Raw genomic sequence first — 12339 nt, 5'->3', positions numbered from 1 at the left:
TATACCAACCTTTTCAATGTAACACTATTTGGTGTGTGTGTGCGCGCACGCTTTTTAGGGCCGCACTTGCGGCATATGGAGATTCCCAGACTAGGGGTCCAGTCTGAGCTACAGCTGCTGGCCTATATGCCACAGCCACAGCAATATCAGTTCTGAGCCGGTCTTGTGTCTTTGACCTACACCACAGCTCACAGCAATGCTGGATCCTTAAACCACTGAGCAAGGCCAGGGATCGAACCCACAACCTCATGGTTCCTAGTTGGATTCATTTCTGCTGTGCCATAATGGGAATTCTACAAGAGTATTTGTTGTAATGAGATTTGGTGGGTTCCATCATTAAATAAATGTTATTCATATTTATAAAAGTATACAGATCAACTCATTCCTTGGCTTCTCCATTGCACCCCTGCCCACTTCTCCCATGGTCAATATTTCATTAGGAAACACTGTAATACTCTACCATTACTAAAGGTTCTAGACGCCGTCATTTACTACACCTTCAACATGGAGAAACCATCAAGGTGTCCACTTCTCCAGGTGACCTTTCCCAAACTTGTATGTGTGCCCCAAAGCTAGTTGGGAATATGCTCAGTTTTGGTGCAGTAGAAGGTTCGTGGATGTATAGTCGGAAGATCAGGGCTCCTCATGACCTGGCTCCACCACTTCTCTGTAGGACATTAAATGATGCCCTGGGTCTCCCTGAACCGAGCTCTCCTCTTCTGTGAAGGGAGATCTTGAAGTCCTGCTTCACAGACATGATATGAGAATCACATGAGACCTGAGAATCACATGTGAAATTCCTAATATATATAACCAAGCACATAGTAGGTGCTTAATAAATTGATGTCAAAGGTAGATTCTGAAATACAGATCTAGAGCTGCTAAGTTGGAAATTTTCTTTAAAGAAAAAAAAAAAAAGGTACCAGCTATGGCTTGTATCCCCACGTCTTTGTTTTCACATCTTCAATATGGGAAAAACATATGCCATATAAGTGATAAAATTAAATGAGGTAATAGTAAATAGCAATACTAAGTGATGCATAAATATAATATGTTATTATATGTCTATAAGAAGGGGGTTAGCTAGAGAGCAGTTGTCAAAACTTCCACTAACTGGTCCTTCTATCCTAATCAGACACTCACACCTCTTTGACTCTCTCTATCCTCTTCAAAGGCCCTAATCTTCAACAAACAGAAAGAAGCTAGACAAAGTCTTATAAGTTAGATTTCCTAGGTTAAAAGACAGTTTTTCCATATTAGAAATCGATGAAATCTCCCTCTAGAAGGCACCTGCAGTTTCTCATCTACATTATCTCGTTTAATTCTAGAAAAGACCCTGTCAGGCAGGCACCACTATACCTCTTTTAAGGGATGAAGAAACCAAGGATTGGAAAGATCAAGCAACTTGTCCACGGCCACACAGCCACTCTTCTCAGCGAAACAAGCTGCATTTTCTAAGACCAGCCTAGAAGAGGGACTTTGGTCCATGAATCCTCCAACTCCTGTATTTACTACCTCAATTCCTCATTCCCTAAAAGCTCATTCTCAGTGCCCTCAGAACTCTTGCTGCTGCCAGTAGATCCATAACTCTGGAGCTCAGAACTCAGACTCAGGAGCGGGAGATGGCCCTGGAGAAAACAGGGTCCTGCTCCCCTGGGTGGCTTTCCTTGACGGGCTGTCTCCCTTTCTCCCTCCTGCTATCCGAAACTTGCCTGTAGGTGGCGCCCTGATTCGCGGGGAACTTGGAGGGCGAGGACGCGGGTCACCAGCTGCCTCCCCTCAAGGCCAGTTTAAATAGTCCCTTGGCTGCAGCTCAGCACAGGAACCCTGGTAATGTGGTTGTGCCCTTCCCCCGCCCGGTCTCTCTTCCTCTCCCCACTGCCCCTCCCCTCCCCTCTCCCCCACCCCCACCCCCACCCCCCCGTGGCTGGCGCGGTGCAGGAGCTGTCTGCCTGTGCTTCCTCAGAGGTTGGGCTCGGGAGCGGATCTCCAAGCGCTCTAGGCCGAGCTTGGCGCTTCTGGGCGGTGCTTGGACCCCTGAGCCTCGGCCTGCCGACGGCCTCCCCCCACACCCCGCCCCACTCCTTCCCTGCACCCCCTGGTGCTGCAGCTGTAGCGCGGGTGGAGGGATGGAGGGGAGTGTGACCCTTGAATGCTGCGCGGGGCGGAGCAGCTTTAAAAACTTCTGAAAGGCCACGTTCAAAGCCTCCAAGGACCGAACTTGGGCCGGAAGGCGGTTTTCTTGGAGGGGCTTGCAAGGGGGCGGAGGGGGTGCACCTGCAGGGCCGGGAGCGCGCAGCCTGGGAAGAGGGTCCGGGTACCCGCGAGCCCTGAAGCCCCGGCCCCGCACTCGCCACCTAGCCTCGGCCTCCTCCGCCCCAAACCCTAGCCCCCTCGGGGGAGCGCGCAGCCCCTCCCCGGCCTTCGGCTTTCATCCTCCCCGCCGGGCGGCAGCGAGGCGGGATGGGAGCCTCCTAGGGCTGCGCATTCACCGCGGGGTCTTCCTTCCCTCCGGCCCCTCCCCAGGAACCCGAGTTTTCGCAGCAAAGTTGAATTACCGGATTTTAATTCCAATCCGCCCGAGTGGGAGATGGCTGAGGAAGGAGAATGTTTCGCGACAGAGGAAATATTCCCAATTTACCTCTTACCCCCATAAAAAGCCCTGGGGAGGGTGAGAAGGAAGGGAAAGCGGGAGGGGCCCGCGCTGGAGGAGAGGGGGCGAGAGTGGCACAGTGGCGGATAGGACGGTGGCACGGGCGGCGTCTGGAGTCGCCGCCGTCGTCGCTGTGCTCTCGGGTTGTGCCATCTGGGGTTAGATGGGGAGGGGCCGCCGCGAGCCAGGCCCGCTCTTCTCGTCCTGGGAGCGGATGCCGTCTCTCGCGGGGCCGAAAGCGAAGGGCCAAAGGGGTTTTCATTAGTACCGAATTATGAGGATCATCAGGCTCCAAAGTCCTTCCTATGGAGGCTCTTGAATGAATTAGGTAAATGATTTGCTCCACTGGTAGTTTCGGAAGAAGACACTTTTCTCAGAACTTCTGAAATGGAGCGCTTTACCCTGGGACCAAATGCCGGCAGGGCTCCTTTCAGGACGGTTTCCACTCCTTCGGTCTCGCTGGGTGCGAATCACTGAGTCGGTTAGTGGGGACACGTGGGAGAGGTAGATGTGAACTCGAACAAAGCGGTGTGACTTAGTTAAGGAAGAAAATGAGCTACTGAAAATAGAGGAGTTTAAAAATAAACTACATAAAGTTGATTATTTTGCTTGAAGTCCGTTTCCTTGATCTGAGAAAGTAAAATAAGTGAGAGTTGGGTTTTACTTTTTTTTCCAATTAGTTGTTTATTACATTTTCTCAAAGGCCTTGAAAGAATCATTATAGTAAGTTTTTAAGGACAAATGGTTGCTGGCATTACAGACAGAAAAGATGTGGCTCCAGGAGAGTTTAGTTGCAACATTAACTCTCAAATTTAGCATCAACTTTATGGATCTTTTTAAAAATAGGGACATGTTTTTATTAACTCATAACTACAGGAGGTAGGGAACACCAAGAAGGAAAGAGACCAAAGGAGAAAGAGAGCAATGGAAACTAAAAGAGGCGAGATTAACTGTAACAGTCTGGCCTTCAATGACTCCCAAGCCGACATCCTAGAGCACTGCACATTTCTGGTAGTTTTTACCGAGGATATTGGTGGGCCTGGTCTCTCCATGCTTCCCAAGAAAGAACAGGCTTAAGCAAAATGTGTCCCCTTTTGTGAAGATCTAGCTCTTGCTTAATGAAGTTGCCCTAATGGAAAAAGGGGTTCTCCTGCTCTTTCTGGCCTGAGCCGATTTCTCTTCCTTAAAATTGGTAGATGTGCTCAGCCTGCCCAGCGCTAGAGTCAGAGAAACAGATGATCCGTCTGTCCGCAGTGGCCTGAGTACCTTGCCCTGGCGTTTTAGCAGACAAGAACTGGCATGTTGAAACTGTCCATCTGATCTTAGCAAAGCCAAGAGATTGGGTTTCCTACAGACTTGCCCACTTTGGGCCCTGGCACTCTGTGTACAGGATGAAAGGAACATTTTTATCCCTTAAGACTAAAATGTAACCTTTAAAATGGTTGAAAGCATGGTCAAGGGCTCAAAGGCAAGGTTGTGTTCTACCCAGAACAAGTGCAACTTATCAGGGTAAAGAGCAAGAAACTTTGCAAAAGTGGGGATCACCATTAATGTGCTACAAAATAGCTTGGTAACCACAAGAGGACCAGAAATACTTGAGGGTGTGTGTTTTGTTTGTGAAAGGGGGCAGTTGAGACTTGTTGTGTTGTTTGAATGATTTGAGGTGTACAGAAAGCAGTCCTTATTCTCATGAAGCTGGAAAGCTGTACTTTCTGAGCAAAATACTCTTGGTGATTTCCCCTTCAGAGTTTTGAGTGTCTAGGACCTGAGTAAGTTCTCTTGACCTGAGACATTGCACAGCTCGCAATCTTTGCAACTCTTCTCTTGATTCTTTAGACAAAACACATAAACCTTGGTTGCAAAAGAATTTCAGTGGTGTCTTCTCCCAGGAAGAAACTCCTAGGAGAGTTTCTGGAGCGCTGTGTTAAAGTCCATTTCTTAGCGGTGGGGCTGGCAGGGACGAGGGGTGGGGTGTCAGACAACAAACTGGCACAAACACACACCTTCGTCTGTGATGGCACCCACATTCCCACCCTGGGTGCACGCATGGTCAGCTGAAGAACAACAGCTTATCCACCTGAAGTGTGTGAGGAGCAAGGCTTGATGCAGGGTCCAAACATATGCCCACAAAACACAAAAGGGGGGCTTAACTCTGCGGTTGGGAAGGGCTACCCTGAGAAGTCCAGCACTTCCAGCAAACCGTGAAAAAGAGCCCCAGAGGTCTGCAACCTGTCAGCTCCAGGGTCAGTCAGGACATCCCACCAGTCCCACTGTAGCAGTGCTGTGGTTCAACAGTTGGAAACTGCGGTTTGTAATTGGGGCTGGGTCCTGCCTCTCCCCCTTCCTCTTCAGAGGCCCCTCTCTGTAAGCTGGTTTGCTTTTCCATGCATCACTGGCAGACCACTTTTAGGAAATCTTGCTTCTGCAAAGAAATGTTTTAAGCATGGAAATATATTGTAGTCTTATTACCCCCCCCCCAAGTGTCTGAAGGGGCTCTATTTTCCTGGAAGATTCAGGAACCCGACTATCTGAGCAAAGGCTGGCCCAAGGAAGGCTTGGATTGACTTCACAATCCACTCACGTGAAGGCAGCATGTTTTGTTTTTTGGCTTTGTGGTTTGATTTGGTTTTTAACGCCTAGAAGATTTTACTTTCACACAAAACTCCCTCAGAAAGAAGAAAAAAAAAAAAAAGCATCGAGCTTTTTCAATGTCTAGTAATGTCTTACAAGACACCCTGGAAGTCCGCCTGAGAAGAGGGTGCTGAATTGATGGAACCACTAATTTATATGGAGAACTAGGCCGACTGGGCCAAGTTCCCAGGGGCACGAAGACACAGAGGGGAGCAGATAAAAGTCTCCCGCAGGTCGCCACAGGAAGAGGGGTGGGCAGAGCTGAGAGCCCCTTCTCAAGTTCAGTAGTACCGTGCGGCTGATCTTCCAGGACAGCTTGCCAGGGAGCCCCGCAGGTTTCAGCTTCCACCTTTAAAGCAAGGGTTGTTTCTGCGGGGTCGCCCCTTCATTCCCCTCGGGTCGTGCCAGGCCAGTGGCGAAGACCGGCTCGGCGGCTGGGTCAGCTCCGGGGCCAGAGGGCGGCGCCCGGTCCCGCGCGCGCCGCAGCCCGGGTCTGCAGCCTCGCGGTCGTGACCTTGTTGGGCAGTTCTTGCGCCTCCCGCTTGCTGGATCCGTCCACCTGCCGTCGCCCGAAGCCTTCTCAGGGCCTGGAGTGGGGGATCCGGGACCTGTCGTAGACGGAGGGTAGAGCCGAATTTATGTACATGCTCTCAAATTGCCCCAGGACCTCTGCAGCTGGGAAAGTCCGCTGGCTACTGCGCACCATGATCAGTGAAGTCTTCTAGCGGACTCCTCGGACGTCTCCGAAAGCTCTGCGAGGACAAGCGCCCACCGCTTCTGGGTGCCAAGTTGCTGCGGGGCCGGAGAGGGGAGGGAGGGGGGAGGAAAGAAACTCACCAGCGTTCCCACCTTGGGCTCCAGAAATTTGTAAAAGTATACAGGTACCTTGGGTTTCCTTTCAGCATCTTCGAGCGCCTCTTTTAGAAGGGGTGTGCGCTTGTGATGGGTGATGGAGAGGGTGGCAATCCCCACAAGGGAAAAGAAGAAGGCAAGCAGGTGGTGTGAAAGGCTATGCACCCTCTTCTATTGACTTATTTGTTTAGGAGATTGTGTTAATCAGATTGACAAAGTGGAGTCGAGAGCTCACGCTAGTGCTTGGAACGCTGAACTTTTTTTCCTGCGCTTTCAGCAAGACATTGGCTGATGGAGAACTTAACCCCGAGCCTGCAAGTCCCCACCCCGCCCTCAACTAAGGGTTGGATGTCACCCCTGGCACCCCAGGTCTGCCAGTCCTATTTGGAGCAGTCTCTTCACTGACTCCTGGTAGAATAGTTAGTGCACCTGGGGCTTCAGGTGCCACAGGAGAAAAGAAGGGGGACCTAAGTTTCCAACAAGTAGTGACCTAAGCCTGCCAGCGCCCACCTTGTTCTGGAAACACCTAATCTCTACTTCCTCTATAAAGCTTTACTGCAGCTTGCCTTCAATCCCAAATTGCAAACACAAGCAGGATTGCTCCCTTGAGCATTCCGTGCCTGTGACCCTGCCTAAAGCCTGGTTCAAGTCTGCAGTCTGGGGGTCGTTAAGAGAGGAGAGAAAGTCAGGATGTCACTTTTCCTCTTTAAACTGATAATGACACAAAGGGAGCATGCCAGAGATTTGTGATCATTTTGACTCCATAATTCAATGACAGAGACTAGGCCTGAGGTAACAAATTGTGTAGGAAAGAAAGTATCACAACAGGAACAGGCAGGAACTAACTGATGCCTTGGAAATTTCTCTCCAAAGAAAACCTTGGCTTCCTCCCACCCGAATAGTTAACACACACATAAAAAGTATGTACTCAACATATAGAGCCAGTATTACACATGTGCATTGATCCGATCAAGTGGAGAATTCTCCAATTTCATAACTATTGAATGTATGTATGGGAATGGAGTTTTGGTAGAGGATGTTCTGGCCTATTCTTAATAATAATAAAGACTGCTGGAGCTCCTTGCTTTAAGCCGACATCATAAAAGCCAGATAAAATAAAGTGCTCAGAGGCGTTAGTCGAAATCCAGGAGCAGTTCAAAGATCCCTCTATTATATGTGACATTGCTCTCCCCGTGTTTTCACTGGAGTAATAATAACCTCTAACATTTATTGAGCTGTTTGTTACATGTGCCATGCTCTGCTCCAAGCACTTTAATATGATAACTCATTTGTTCTGACAACAGCCCTGCGAATGAGTTGCAATTGTAATCTTCCTTATATAAATGTGGGAAACTGAGGCAGAACTAAATTAAATAGTTTTTCTATAGTTACTCAGCTAGTGCATATCAAAACCAGCTAGTAGTTTGGTTCTGGCACCCATACTCCTGACCATTTACTGCACAGTTAAGAGAAGTGTCAAACAGTGGTCTCTGACTATAACCCTGCTTGGAAATGTTTTCTGAAAAAGTAGACAAGGAGTAATGAATCCCATTAATTTGGTCAATCTTAACAGTGAGTCTGGCACAGGAGAACTCTTACCCACTTAAAAAACCTCATATTCTCTGAATTATCTAAGTAATTTAATGCATTTCACAAACATTTTAAACAATACTGAAAATCGTTTCAATCCCAAAATCCTTTTGGCTGGTCCTTGAAAATAGTCTCTACCCACCCCCAATATAATTACAAGATTACATTATCATTCTCAAGGAGTAATTATCATATGCTATATATACTTCAGAGCTGGGACAATAGCAGCATTTAATATAGACACAATCTTTATTGTTAAGGACTCCAGCATACCGGACTCATCACTTTCATTACCATCAGTTTAAACAGATGCCACCTGAAGAATGTGACCTCTTTTTCTCTCTACATTAAAATCTCTTCCCCAAGCCCCATCGTCATTCCCTCCTAGATAGAGTCATGGTGTGTGTGTGAAAGACAGACAGACAGACAGACTGAAAGAAAGAGAGAGAAAATCATTGACCCTCTGCAATTTTATGGATGAGAAAAGAAAGCCATAGAATGAAACCTGCCCAAGATTACAGATGAGCCTGGGACCCAGGACTCCACTCTCAGCTCAGCCCTCCCAACCCAAATTCACCCTTAGAGTTCATAAACGTATTTAGACTGAGAGTACACTTAAAAAAAAAAAATAGTTTAAACAACCCTTTTTTTGACCCAAGATATATAAAGAAGGGGCTGTCTTACGCCTTTCTTCCTTTCAGATGTGTTCCTGGAATGTCTTCACCAGATGTTTACCCAAGAAATTACAGTCCCAGAGTCTTCAACATGTGCGTGCGTTTTCAAAGCAGCATTTTAGATCTGAACCTAATTAATGATTTTCTTTTCTTTCTTTTATTAAAAAAAAGGGGGGGGTGGATTAGTTTTGCCTGCAAGTGATCCGAGTCTTTACCGAGTCTGCGTTAACGTCACTCACTTTCACTCTGGGACGTGCTAGTCTCACAGTCTAGTTTTGTTCAGACTTTATTCTGCTCCAAGCTGCATTACAAGCCACTTGTCCATGCTGCAAAAGGTGGGGTTAGCGTTTGGGGTGACGAGCTCTTTTGCTCTTTTTTTCCCTTTCCTATACGTGAAGCAATCTGGAATCATTCCACTTGGCCCTGCGCGCAGCGTGCACACACACACACGCACACACGTGTACCATGCATGTGTGGGCGCCTATAGAACTGTGTAGACGCGCGTTTGTGATTTAAAGTGACAGGACCAAGAGCCAGACTGAAGCAGTGAATTATTTTACGTGATAAATCAGCCCGATCGTCTGCGCACTGTACTGGCATTATTCACCCGAGTGCTCGGCGGTTACTGCGGACGTGCACTGCGGCAAAAACGTCCTCGGAGCCGCTAATTTTGTGGCCACTGCGGCGGCGGCGGCGGCGGAGGCGGAGTGGGGGCGCGAGCACGGATTGATTTTTCAAGATCACGTCTCCATCAGTGCGGTCACCAAATCGAATCCAGTTGACTCCAGAAGCCTCATTGGAAGCATGTGGATTGGGTTTTGTACCTGAGATTGTTAAAATACTTTTTTTTTTTTTTTTTTTTTTTTTTTTTTTTTCCTTTTGAGAGAGGAGCTGAGCTGTTGGTGCAGGGAGATATACCTTTTCTGGTTTATTTTCCTTTTACGTTAAACAAAAAGGAAAAGAAAGAAAATGGCTACCACCTCTTCCTGAGCACTGAGGAGGCCAGACCTTTGCGAACCGGGAGACGGTGCTTGAAACCCTTTTTCTTCCCTGTATCTCTCCCGCACCCCTCACCCCCAACCTTCTACTGTCAGCTCTGCTACAGCCCAAGGAGAAAAATGGTCATAGGCACTTGTGTCGGTCATTTGCCCTCAGTCTTGCTCTTTTCTTAGGACAAGTAGTTACCAGTTTTTCCCCTTCTTTTTACAAACTGGTCCTTTTCATCTGGTTTCCAAATCCTTTTGCTAAAAATGGGTCCGGGACATTTGATTTGTCTTTTTAAACACCCAGCGTTGCAGCGGTGAACAGCAGCAGGCGTGGGGTGGGGGCATTCTCCTTACTGGAGATGACCTGGGGCAGACACAACCCAGTGGGTGCACACACCTCTGGCGGGGGAAGGGGTAGGCTGATTAACAAATTAGTTACCAAATGTGTATTGATGCCTGCGAGTTTTTAAAAAGCACATCCAGAATTTCACTTTCACGTGTGCCTGATTGTATTGCTCTTCTCTCTAGCCGAGCATATGGATCTTACTAATCATTGACATTTAAAATGTGGTATTCCAAAGACTTGGGAGACAGCTTTGGATTCTCACTTTGTTTGCATGATAAAACCTGAGTGTCTTTCAAGAGGGTAGGAAACCTTTCGCATTGGTGAATCTGGCATTGACATATTTATCCCAGACTTTTACTTCTCCCCAAGCTGCCTACCAAGCTATGGTGGTATTTGCCAAATTGGGAAGATAATTGCAGTATCGATGTGTGAGTAATGACACAGTGTTGCATAATAATAATTTAAGCAACTGTGTTTTTGTTTACGGTGATGTAACTTTCCCAGAGTTTGTTTGTAGCTTTAAAGGGTTTAAGTGCGAGCAGATTGCTCTTGAGCAGCTGCCCTGAAGAAAGTGAGCTTGATTCAGCTCTCCGGTTTAGGGATCTGCAGTCCCCATCTTTATCTGCAGTCCCAACCTGGAGGTCCCAGGAGCTGAGTGGAAGGAGCTGATGACTTGGCTTTACCTGATAAAGCCTGCCTGAATTGTTCATGACATGGAAGAATACTCCTGTTCAAGGCAAATTAAAAAGCCAGAGGCAGCAGTACTGTGAAAAGCCAGCTCAGTTAAATGGGCAGCATATAACATAGCTGAAATACAGCTCTTTAATGAGTGTGTCTCAAGTGGTAAAAATGAGTGCAAATGAATTCAAAACCAACCACCCCATTTGCTCCAACATTTCAAACATACTGAGACTGTCATGTGTTCAGGCTGCTGTTTCATAGCCCATGATGTGTAGACAGTGTACATTTTCCATGTTATAATGACTTGGAGATAGACAAGTATTTTAATTCGGTCGTTAGAGTAGAGACAAGTGAAAATCAGTTATACATCTAGGTCCACAGCAAGGCGGCCTACAAACTCATAGGAAACCCACACTTTCCAGGCACCAATATGTCCACTGTCCTTTTTCTTAAAGACCCAGATTCCAGGGCCGCAGACTTGGGCATGAATCTGATTTATAACTATAAAAGTGACACACCAAGATCTATTAATTTACACTCAGACATAAGAAAAGTAACAAATGAAGAAGTCTTTGTTGGCCGTAAGGCATGCCTGTAAACTTGGGAAACGCTTCCCTATAGTTGATCTGAATTAATACTTTTTTGTGATATCAATGAGTTGCCATTATAGAGATCATATTCAGGCAGGTGATTTAGCTTTTTAAAATGTTTGTGGTATCAAAGTTGTGTGTTTCGTTTTTTAAAGGGGAAAACCCACAAACTGAGCTTTCTTATTATAGGAAGAGTTTAGTAAAATTCTTAATATGTTGCTGCTTTAGAACTAAAGCGAACAGGCATTTCATTTGATGATATTAATAAATATGTGAACACCATAAACATTAATTATGGTGTTTTCTTAGTTAACTGGTCATGTTTTTATTTTCAAAGGAACAAAGTCTGGGAGTGAAAAACTTTAGCTTTTCTTATATTGGGATTGTGGGATTGCTCTACCACTGAAGTGTTTTTCAACTTTCAATTTAGGATTGTTGTGTCAAACTGTCATATCCCCAGTTGTGAAAACAGAAAATTTCTGTTTGTTTGTTTGGCTTCAAAGTTAATTCAATCATTTTATCTAAAGTCCATGGAAGCCTATTACTATTGTACCTAGCGTAGTCATTAAGACAAATAGTAATGTTATATAATACATTTTTTAGAAAAAATAAAGCAATTTTTGAGACAACTTTGAATTGAGACAACTCTCGTGATCAAGTAACATCATCAAAACAACACAGGCACTGGTAAAATTATGTTTTGGAGTTATTATTTACATTTAAATCTACAAAACAAAAAGAACTAGAAAGATGAGTTTTATAAGACTTTCCAATCAACATTTAGCTTGGGAATTAACAGGTATCTGTATCACTGTTATTAGCCACTGAGAAAACCTCTCTTGATCATGCTAACCCCCCCTCCCTAGAAAATTCAAATAGTGGTTTTTTTTTTTTTTATTTTTTTTTTTTATTTTCCCACTGTACAGCAAGGGGGTCAGGTTATCCTTACATGTATACATTGCAATTACAGTTTTTTCCCCCACCCTTTCTTCTGTTGCAACATGAGTATCTAGACATAGTTCTCAAATAGTGTTTTAAATAGCACCTGACATTGACATTGCAGAGAGTCTTTCAGTTATCAGTAATATAAAATCGAGGTGTATTCTCAAATTTTGACTTTGAGAAACTAAATTGAACATGAATCACTGTATTTTTTAACATATTTTGAAGCAAGTATCACCCATATTATCTGTTTAGGCTTTACTCAAATATTACACTGCCCACATAAGGACATAGATTTATTGCAATCTGATGTTCAAACAGAGATTTTCAAAAGTTAGTCCTCCTAACACAAGGCATTGGATTCAGAGGAAGAGCAGTGAGGTAGGATGTGCCT

General features: G+C 45.8%; 1 long non-coding RNA gene across 1 annotated transcript; it reads right to left on the bottom strand.

Moving 5' to 3' along the window:
- On the bottom strand, positions 2550 to 11879 carry LOC106507659. Its single transcript, XR_002345466.1, has 2 exons — positions 8411 to 11879; positions 2550 to 3282 (listed from the first exon to the last, which is right to left on the bottom strand). It is a non-coding gene; the product is annotated as an uncharacterized LOC106507659 (long non-coding RNA).

The sequence above is a fragment of the Sus scrofa genome, chromosome 6 (genome assembly GCF_000003025.6).
Source record: "Sus scrofa isolate TJ Tabasco breed Duroc chromosome 6, Sscrofa11.1, whole genome shotgun sequence".
NCBI lineage: Eukaryota > Metazoa > Chordata > Mammalia > Artiodactyla > Suidae > Sus > Sus scrofa.
Note: the sequence above shows the minus strand (reverse complement) of the source record. Positions and strands in the feature narration are given on the sequence as shown.